We start from the raw sequence: 9,284 nt of genomic DNA, 5'->3' as shown, positions 1-9,284 counted from the left end.
GTGGGACCAGCGGAGCAGCCGCAGTTCCCGCGGGGGAGCGACTGCGGCCCCCGTTCCCGGAGGAGCCGACCCGGGGAAGACCGGGGGTCCGGGCCCCGCGGTGATGCCTCACGGGAGGGGGGGCATCGCAGCCGGGCGGGATCGGCCGCGCCCCCCCAGCCCGGGAGCGGAGGCGGCCCCGGGGTTGGGCTGCGGGAGCGGCGAGGGCAGACAATGCGTGATGGGGAGGCCCGGGCGGAGGCGCGGAAAGCCGGGGAACGATCCCCGGCGCCCATGCATCCCAGGCCGCGCCCGGGTAGCCCCGCGCCCCAGCCCGGAGCGGCCCGCGCTCCCCGCCGCGACCCCTCCTCTAACCGCAAAACTTCCCCCAACTCCGCCGAGTTCAGTCGCGCTCTCACCGTGCGGCTCCCGGGGCTCCCCCGCGGGCCGAGCTGGAGCAGCTCCGCACCTTGGCCGCGGAGAAAGACAATAAGCTGCCGCTCCCCCAGCGGCTGCTTGGAAACTGCGGCGGCCGAAGCGAGGAGCGGGAGCGGCGACCTCGGCGGAGCCCAGGAGCCTCTCCGCAGCTGCTCCGGCTCGGCGACAGCCCTGCACACAGCCCCCAAACCGCCTGCGCATGCGCCGCGCGCCGCTCGGGAGGTGGGCGGGGCACCCGGGCGGTAATGCCTCCGAGCCCGCCCGTGAGTGAGCGCGGCGCCAGGAGCCGCGCTCCGGGGTTGCGCGGCAGAGCTGCCCATCAAACCCCTCCCGGCTAATAGGAAGGCGCCTGTGCGGCCCCTCAGGTTGCTAAGGAAGGCTGAGGTTGACCGCAGCTGCTGCGCTGCGGCAAAGTGATCAAAGTCGGGTGGCTGGTAGAGGTGCCGACTGATATGCTCACCCACCCTCTCCTCTGCTCCCTGACTCCGGAAACCGCCCTTCCTCTGTGTCAGGGTGCTCACCTGAGCTGCAGCACTTACCATAACACACCCTGAAATGATTTACTCTTCTCTTTCCCTCCCCTGGAAATCAGAAAGTGGGGTCTTTTCCAGAGAGTGGAGTGCAGTGCCTTGAGAGTCGCTGCTAGGTATTCAACAAGTGTTTTAGTTAGATGAGTCGCTGGCCTATGATGGCATTGGGATTGTGACAGGGTATTCCATAAACTTTGGGCTTTTCACCTCAAATCTTCAAGTTGCAAGGACCTAAAAAATCATCTGGCGGCTTTTGAGAAGCAAAATGTGGTCTCTTGGTACACGAAGAAGCTCATTTTGCAAGTTGTGTGTTTTAGTGTATATTGGGGGGAAACATCTATCACATCAAACGATTTCATTGATGTTGTTTCTTAGATAAGTTGTAAAAATGAATCTACTTAGAGAAAAACTTTAAGTAAAAAATGGACACACTTTATATGAACTTCATATAAGTTCAGAAATGTGCAAATTGATTGTAATCAAAGCAAGAATAGTGGTTATCTACACAGAGAAGCATTATTGGCTGGAAAGTGTAGGGCGGGTGCTGGGCACGTTTGGTATTTTGATCTGGATGGTAGATAACAAAGGTATAGACTTACGGTGAAAATTCATCCAGTGTACAATGAAGATTAGTGTACTTTACACATATTCATATTTTTATGTCAATTTAAAATACTTACAAATGATATGGCCCACAAAAATGTGAAGATGCAAACAACTATCTTTTGTGAAACCCTGATCCAGTCAAGCTCCTACCAGAGTGGGGGTTTTGTGGATACTTATTGCCTGTATGGGAGACAGAGCCTCTGGCCGGTTATCGCTGCAGCTCCGGGCTCTTTCTTCTCCAGTCTCGGCGGGGGCGTTCAGGAATGGGCCCCAACCGCCTCGGGCCCCACACCCTGCGCGGTCCTGTCCATAGGCCCCAGCAATCTGAGGCCAGCCAGTCGGCTTCTCACCAGCCCTCGCCCCAGACAAGCCTTCCCCACCCCAAATCCCTGGGAAGGAAAACGCCTCCTGCGAAATCAAGAATGCAGGTCAAGAAGCAACAGTAGAACCCCACATGAACAACAGACTGGTTCCAAATTGTGAAAGGAGTACTGTCAAGTCTGTATATTGTCACCCTGCTTATTTAACTTATATGCAGAGTACATCATGCGAAGTGCTGGGCTAGATGAAGCACAAGCTAGAATCAAGATTGCTGGGAGAAATATCAGCAACCTCAGATACGCAGATGACACCACCCTTATGGCAGAAAGAGAACAACTAAAGAGCCTCTTGATGAAAGTGAAAGAGGAGTGCGAAAAAGCTGGCTTAAAACTCAACATTCAAAAAATTAAGATCATGGCATGTCCGGTCCCATCATTTCATGGCAAATAGATGGGGAAACAGGGGAAACAGTGAGAGACTTTATTTTTTTAAACACCATTAAAACACCTGACGGCACAGGGTGTGGGTCCAACTCTGTGCAACCCCATAGACGGCAGCCCACCAGGCTCCCCCGTCTCTGGGATTCTCCAGGCAAGAACACGGGAGTGGGGTGCCATTTCCTTCTCCAATGTATGAAAGTGGAAAGTGAAAGTGAAGTCACTCAGTCGTGTCCGACTCCTAGCGACCCCACGGACTGCAGCCTACGAGGCTCCTCGGTCCATGGGATTTTCCAGGCAAGAGTACTGGAGTGGGGTGCCATTGCCTTCTCCGGTCTCCCATACAGGCAGTAATAAATAAACACCATTTATTTTTTTGGGCTCCAAAATCACTGCAGATGGTGACTGTAGCCATGAGATTAAAAGACGCTTGCTCCGTGGAAGAAAAGCTATGACCAACCTAGATAGTATATTAAAAAGCAGAGACATTACTTTGCCAACAAAGGTCCATCTAGTCAAGGATATAGTTTTTCCAGTAGTCATGTATGGATATGAGAGTTGGACCATAATGAAAGCTGAGTGCCGAAGAACTGATGCTTTTGAACTGTGGTGTTGGAGAAGATTCTTGAGAGTCCCTTGGAATGCAAAGAGATCCAACCAGTTAATCCTAAAGGAAGTCAACCTTAAATATTCATTGGAAGGACTGATGCTGAAGCTGAAGCTCCAATACTTTGGCCACCTGATGGGAAGAACTGACTCATTGGAAAAGACCCTGATGCTGGGAAAGATTGGAAGGCAGGAAGAGAAGGGGACGACAGAGGATGAGTTGGTTGGATGGCATCACCGGCTCAGTGGACATGAGTTTGAGCAAGCTCCAGGAGTTGATGATGGACAGGGAAGGCTGGTTTGCTGCAGTCCATGGGGTAGCAAAGGGTCGGACATGACTGAGAGACTGAACTAACTGACTGCCTGTATGAGGCACTTTCAATTGTTTGGCTCTAAATCTTAGAAAGGTTCCTAGCCTTGAGCTGAAATTTGCTTCCCTGTAAATGAACCTGGTTCTCATGTATATTTTCTTAGTTCTGCCTCACAGAATGAAACACCAAGGCCAGCTGTTTTCCAGTGCTGCATGTGAAAGTATTTCCCAATCACCTTATCATCCCCTCCTCCATTCTCACTCTAATCTGTCCTGTCAATATTTGAAAGGTAGCCCAGAGAAAGGAAACTCCTAGATCCTAGATCCTGCCCAGAGGCGCCCACCTTGGGCAGGTCACGCCTTCTCCAAGAACCTCAGTCTCCTGTAAAACAAGGGAACTAACCTAGAAAACCTCTAGGACTCTAACACGTGAAAAGCTCATGATCTTCTCCCGCAGCCCGGCTGGTCTGTTACAGAAGCAGCAGCAGCAAATGTTCCCGTTTCTAGTGGCTGCTGACAGCAGTATTCCCTACTCCCTGCCTCAGCAGGTTTTATACCTTCCCAGTGAGCTGCAGAAAAGATCAAGAGTCCAGCATTTTTCAAAGTTTACCATGCCTACGAATCACCTGGGCCACTTCATTAAACGTGGATTCTGACTCAGTAGGGCTGGGGCGGGTTCTGGGATTCGGCATGTCTAATAAGCTCCCAGGTGGTTCTGATGCTGCTGGTCTGGGATCTCCCCTTGAGGAGCAAGGCGCTACTTCACATTTCCCAGCTACACTCTCCGTCTTCTTGGGAAGTCCTAAATAGTGATTTGCATGGTTGGCGTTTTCTCATCCTCCAGGCACCAGCTCTCATCCCACCTCAGAGAAAACATCTATCTAAAATAACTCACTCTTAGTCCCTCTCACTCATATCACCCAAACTTACTCATAGCATTTATCTCAGTGTGAAAGTATCTTATTTGTGTTTCTATTGGCTCTCTCTAATGTGAGCTCCCTAAAATCTGTTTTGTTTACCTCTCTCTCTCTCCTACCTAACAGACTGCCAATGGGAATAGTTAGGCACTCAGAAGTTTTGCATGAATGAATTTGTACAGAAGGAGTTACTGTGAGGTGCCCTGGAACTGACGGTCCCTGATACTAAAGACTTGTTCTTCCGAGGGACACCAAATGTCTCCATTCAGTGTGCCCCATTTCACCAGAAAGAGATTGGGAGTTCAGTCATTCTCTCACATTCCTGAGTAAGTTTTCAAGCCAGGAAAGATACCAGGGTCTTATCAAGCAGCAGTAGGATTTTGTGTCTCTCAACTATCTCTAACCTGTCTCTCTAGTCAACTTACATAGCTCTCCAGTTGATTTACACAAGGCTTCCCTGGTGGCTCAGAGGTTAAAGTATCTGCCTACAATCCGGGAGACCTGGGTTCGATCCCTGGGTTGGGAAGATTCCCCTGGAGAAGGAAATGGCAACCCACTCCAGTATTCTTGCCTGGAGAATCCCATGGACAGAGGAGCCTGGTGGGCTACAGTCCATGGGGTCGCAAAGAGTTGGACACGACTGAACGACTTCACTTTCCTGATGGCTCAGCAGTAAAGAATCCACCTGCAATGCAGGAGACTCAGATTCAGTCCCTGGGTAGAGAAGATTCCCCTGGAGAAGGGCACGGCAACCCGCTCCAGTATTCTTGCCTGGAGAATCCCACGGACAGAGCCTGGTGGGCCAGTCCATAGGGTCACAAAGAGTTGAACACGACTGAAACGAATGAGCACAGCTCAGCACATGATACCTGTACATCTAACAAGAATAACCCCCATTTTACAGGGTCCCTTGAAAATGCAAAAGCAAGGGAAAAAAACAAAATCAGTGCCGTTGTAAAAAGATGAATTTCTCTTGAGATCTGTGGTCCCGAAAACGTCTACTTGTGCAAAAGGAGGCACTCTGGAACCAACTTGCCTCGGGGCTCTTCTTTCATTGCAGAGGTCTCTTTACTCCCTTTGAATACAAAGAGTACCCTGCTGTTGCCCTTAGGAGCTTTTGCTTTCAGTCTGTTGCTTGGGGTGAAGTCACCGGCACCACAGTCTCAATTCCATTGCTTCATCATATGATTCAACCTGAGCCAATCAATGTTTCTCATCCACAGGTCAACAATTATTAGTTCAGACTTGGGCACATGACCCCCAGACAGGCCAATTAGGGGCAGCAGGAGCAAATTCTACCCTCTGTTCAAACTATCAAGGTGGCTAACATTGTTTTTCTCAACTGGAAACTGGAAGATAAGCTTATCAGCCATCTCGTTGCCCTAAGGACAGAATCTCTTCACAGAAAACCAGCACAGTGGAGAGGTAGAGAAATAGAAAAAAAAAAACAAAACCAACATCTCAGTGACACTGATTGGACAACCGAATCCAGCAATTCCTGAAGCTAGAACAACACACAGGCTTTTCAATCCTGTAAGACAATCAAACCAGTCAGAGTGGAGGTTTCTGTCACTTGCATCCACAAGAGTTCTAATTGATACACCATTTGGGAGTGGATGATCCCTGGTCAGTTCTCTGACCTGCTTCTCAATTCACTTACAAGTAGCTATTGAATGTTCACTGGGTACCAGGCTTAGGCTTGGTCCTGGGATTCGAGATGAAGAACAAGGTTCCTGGCTTTAAGGAACTGAGTCAAATGAGGGAGGCAGACGATCGACCCAGCAGGAAATCAGAACACCCTCCACAAAAGCAGATGTAGGGTGTTAGGGGGCTTAGAGAAGAACACTTAAGAGGGTGAAAGTTCAGGGGAGGCACCAACAGGAGTGACTGTAAAACTAGGTCTTGGAGGACAATCCACCAGTTAAAGGACAGTGGTTGATATAGCTAGTGCAGGAGGTTTGGGTATGTGTGGCAAGCAGAGAGGACATTCCCAGGAAAAGGAAGAGGTATCAGAAACACAACACACACAGGAAACTAGAGCAATAAGGGGTAAAAAGTGAAGCTGGAAGAAGTCAGCCAAGGCCAGGTTACACTGCTTTGCTAAGGAGTATGGCCTGAAAGGCCAGGGCAAAAACTCCGAAGGATTTTAAGCCATGGAACCGGGATGAGAACAGATTTTTATCTTGGAAGATCACCTTCATACCATGTGTTTAAACTGAATTTAAGTGAGGGATGACGATGAGGGTGGGGAACAGGAGAATCTCGAAGAGAAACTGGGCTCCAGGCGGCAGGTATTGCAGTCTAACACTTTTTCACTTCTTGGGTGGTTGAGAGAAATTTTCTTTCTCAATATCAAGCCCAAACCTGTCCAGTAGAAATATATGGTGAGCCACATTTGTGATTTAAAATTTTCTAGTAGCCACATTTAAAAAGAAACAGATGAAATCAATTTTAATGGTATTATATTTAAACAAATGTAAACATGGTCATTTCAACATGTGATACAGACGAAAATTTATTAATGAGATATTCTTTTTTTTCAATTTTCAACTAGAAAGGGTTAATTTTTGGTTTGTTTTTAAATTTTTCTTTGAAGTATAGTTGCTTTATAATGTTGTGATAGTTACTGCTGTACAACAAAGTGAATCAGCTATATGTATACATATCCCCTCTTTTTTGGAATTCCTTCCCATTTAGATCACCACAGAGTATTAAGTAGAGGTCCCTGTGCTATACAGTAAGTTCTAATTAGTTACCTAATTTACACTAGTATTGTATGTGTGTCAATTTCAATCTCCCAATTCATCCCACACCCTTTCCCCCTTGGTATCCATAAGTAGACACAGACACTAGATCTGTGTCTTTATTTCTGCTTTGCAAATAAGTTCATCTGTACCCTTTTTCTAGATTCCATATATAAGCGATATTATAAAATAATTGTTTTTCTCTTTCTGACTTACTTCACTCTGTTTGACAGTCTCTAAGTTAATTCATGGAGAAGGCAATGGCGACCCACTCCAGTACTCTTGCCTGGAAAATCCCACGGACAGAGGAGCCTGGTAGGCTGCAGTCCACGGGGTTGCTAAGAGTCGGACACAACTGAGCAACTTCACTTTGACTTTAATGGCAACCCACTCCAGTGTTCTTGCCTGGAGAATCCCAGGGACGGGGGAGCCTGGTGGGCTGCGGTCTATGGGGTCGCCAGAGTCGGACACGACTGAAGCAACTTAGCAGCAGCAGCAAGTTAATTCACATCTCTGCAAATGGCTCTATTTCGTTCCTTCTTATGGCTGAGAAGAAGTATTCCTTTTTAGTTTGTTTATTTTTGGCTGCGTTGAGTCTTCATTGCTGTACAAGGGCTTCTCATCGCAGTGGCTTCTCTTGTTGCAGAGCACAGGCTCCAGGCACGTGGGCTTCAGTAGTCGCTGCTCATGGGCTCACTAGTTGTGGATCCCGCCTGGGCTCGAGAGCACAGGTTCAATAGTTGTGGTGCACGGGCTTATTAATAGTTGCTCTGAGGCATGTGGGATCTTCTAGACCAGGAATTGAATCTGTGTCCCTGTGTTGGGAGGTGTATTCTTATCCACTGCACCATCAAGGAGGGCTTCCCAGGTGGCTAGTGGTAAAGAATCCACCTGCCAATGCAGTAGATGTAGGAGACACCGTTTCGATCCCTGGGTCAGGAAGATCCCCTGGAGGAGGAAATGGCAACCCGCTTCAGTATTCTTGCCTGGAGAATCCCATGGACAAAGAAGTCTGGTGGGCTGCAGTCCATGGGGTCACAAAGAGTTGAACCCGACTGAGCATGCATGCACACACCACCAGGGAAGTCCGAGGTATTCTTTTTTTAAATCATACTAAGTCTTCAAAAGAAAACAATATGTGTTTTATACTTACAACACATCTCAGTTCAGGCTAGCCTCATTTCAAATGTTCAAAACCCCACATGTGCCCATGTGGCTGTGGCTACTGTGCTGGACAACACAGCTCAGGTTGACTGATTCTGATAGAGTGTCCCTCTGGGCATTTGCTCCAACCATAACATGTGCCTGGGCCATAATACAACAAAGGTCTGTATAGTCAGAGCTATGGTTTTTCCAGTAGTCATGGATGGATGTGAGAATTGGACCATAAAGAAATCTGATCGCCAAAAAATCAATGCTTTTTAACTGTGGTGTTCGAGAAGACTCTTGAGAGTCCCTTGGACAACAAGGAGATGAAACCAGTCAACCCTAAAGGAAATCAACCCTGAATATTCATTGGAACGACTGATGCTGAAACTGAAGCTCCAGTACTTTGGCTAGCTGATGCAAGGAGCTGACTCATTTAAGACCCTGACATTGGATGGCATCACTGACTCAATGGACATGAGTTGAACTGATGCTGAAACTGAAGCTCCAGTACTTTGGCTAGCTGATGCAAGGAGCTGACTCATTTAAGACCCTGACATTGGATGGCATCACTGACTCAATGGACATGAGTTGAACTGATGCTGAAACTGAAGCTCCAGTACTTTGGCTAGCTGATGCAAGGAGCTGACTCATTTAAGACCCTGACATTGGATGGCATCACTGACTCAATGGACATGAGTTGAACTGATGCTGAAACTGAAGCTCCAGTACTTTGGCTAGCTGATGCAAGGAGCTGACTCATTTAAGACCCTGACATTGGATGGCATCACTGACTCAATGGACATGAGTTTGAGCATACACCGGGGGATGGTGATGGACAGCAAAGCCTGGCGTGCTGCAGCCCACGGGGTCACAAAGAGTCGGACACGACTGAGCAGCTGAACAACAAAGACCGTAATGCCTTCACTACGCCTCTTTCGCTGAAGGTGTTAGAGTGCTGATTTAAGTCCTGATTTAAGTTCTTGTGTTAGACAGAAAGACCAGAACTTTAGAAGCATCCCAGGGCTGGCTTCAGATCCTGGACACTCAAATTCTTTGTAAAGCGATCACCCACACCCACTAGCCACACAATGGCCAATACATGAAAACAGTCTCCGCATACCCCTTAGCACATTGCCTGGTGCCATGCAAGTGCTCTGCCAGCTTTAACTCCCTCCTTCACTTCTTTTTTTACAGACGATAAGCAAAGACTCTAGGAGTAGACCTGATCACGCAAAAAAAAAAAAAAA

The 9,284-nt window shown here is 48.2% G+C and overlaps 1 protein-coding gene across 1 annotated transcript in view; it reads right to left on the bottom strand.

Annotated features, from left to right (window-relative positions):
* The window catches only part of AKAP13 (A kinase (PRKA) anchor protein 13), a 322,135-nt gene extending 321,525 nt beyond the window's left edge, over positions 1–610 (bottom strand). Inside the window, exon 1 of the mRNA XM_010832167.1 lies at positions 399–610. The gene's annotated coding sequence lies outside the window, so the exon portion shown is untranslated. The remainder of the gene's footprint in view (positions 1–398) is intronic.
* Between the last annotated feature and the right edge of the window lie 8,674 nt (positions 611–9,284).

The sequence above is a fragment of the Bison bison genome, unplaced genomic scaffold (assembly GCF_000754665.1).
Source record: "Bison bison bison isolate TAMUID 2011002044 unplaced genomic scaffold, Bison_UMD1.0 scf7180017860443, whole genome shotgun sequence".
In the NCBI taxonomy this organism is placed as follows: domain Eukaryota; kingdom Metazoa; phylum Chordata; class Mammalia; order Artiodactyla; family Bovidae; genus Bison; species Bison bison.
The sequence above is the reverse complement of the archived record's forward strand: the minus strand, read 5'-3'. Positions and strand labels throughout refer to the sequence as shown.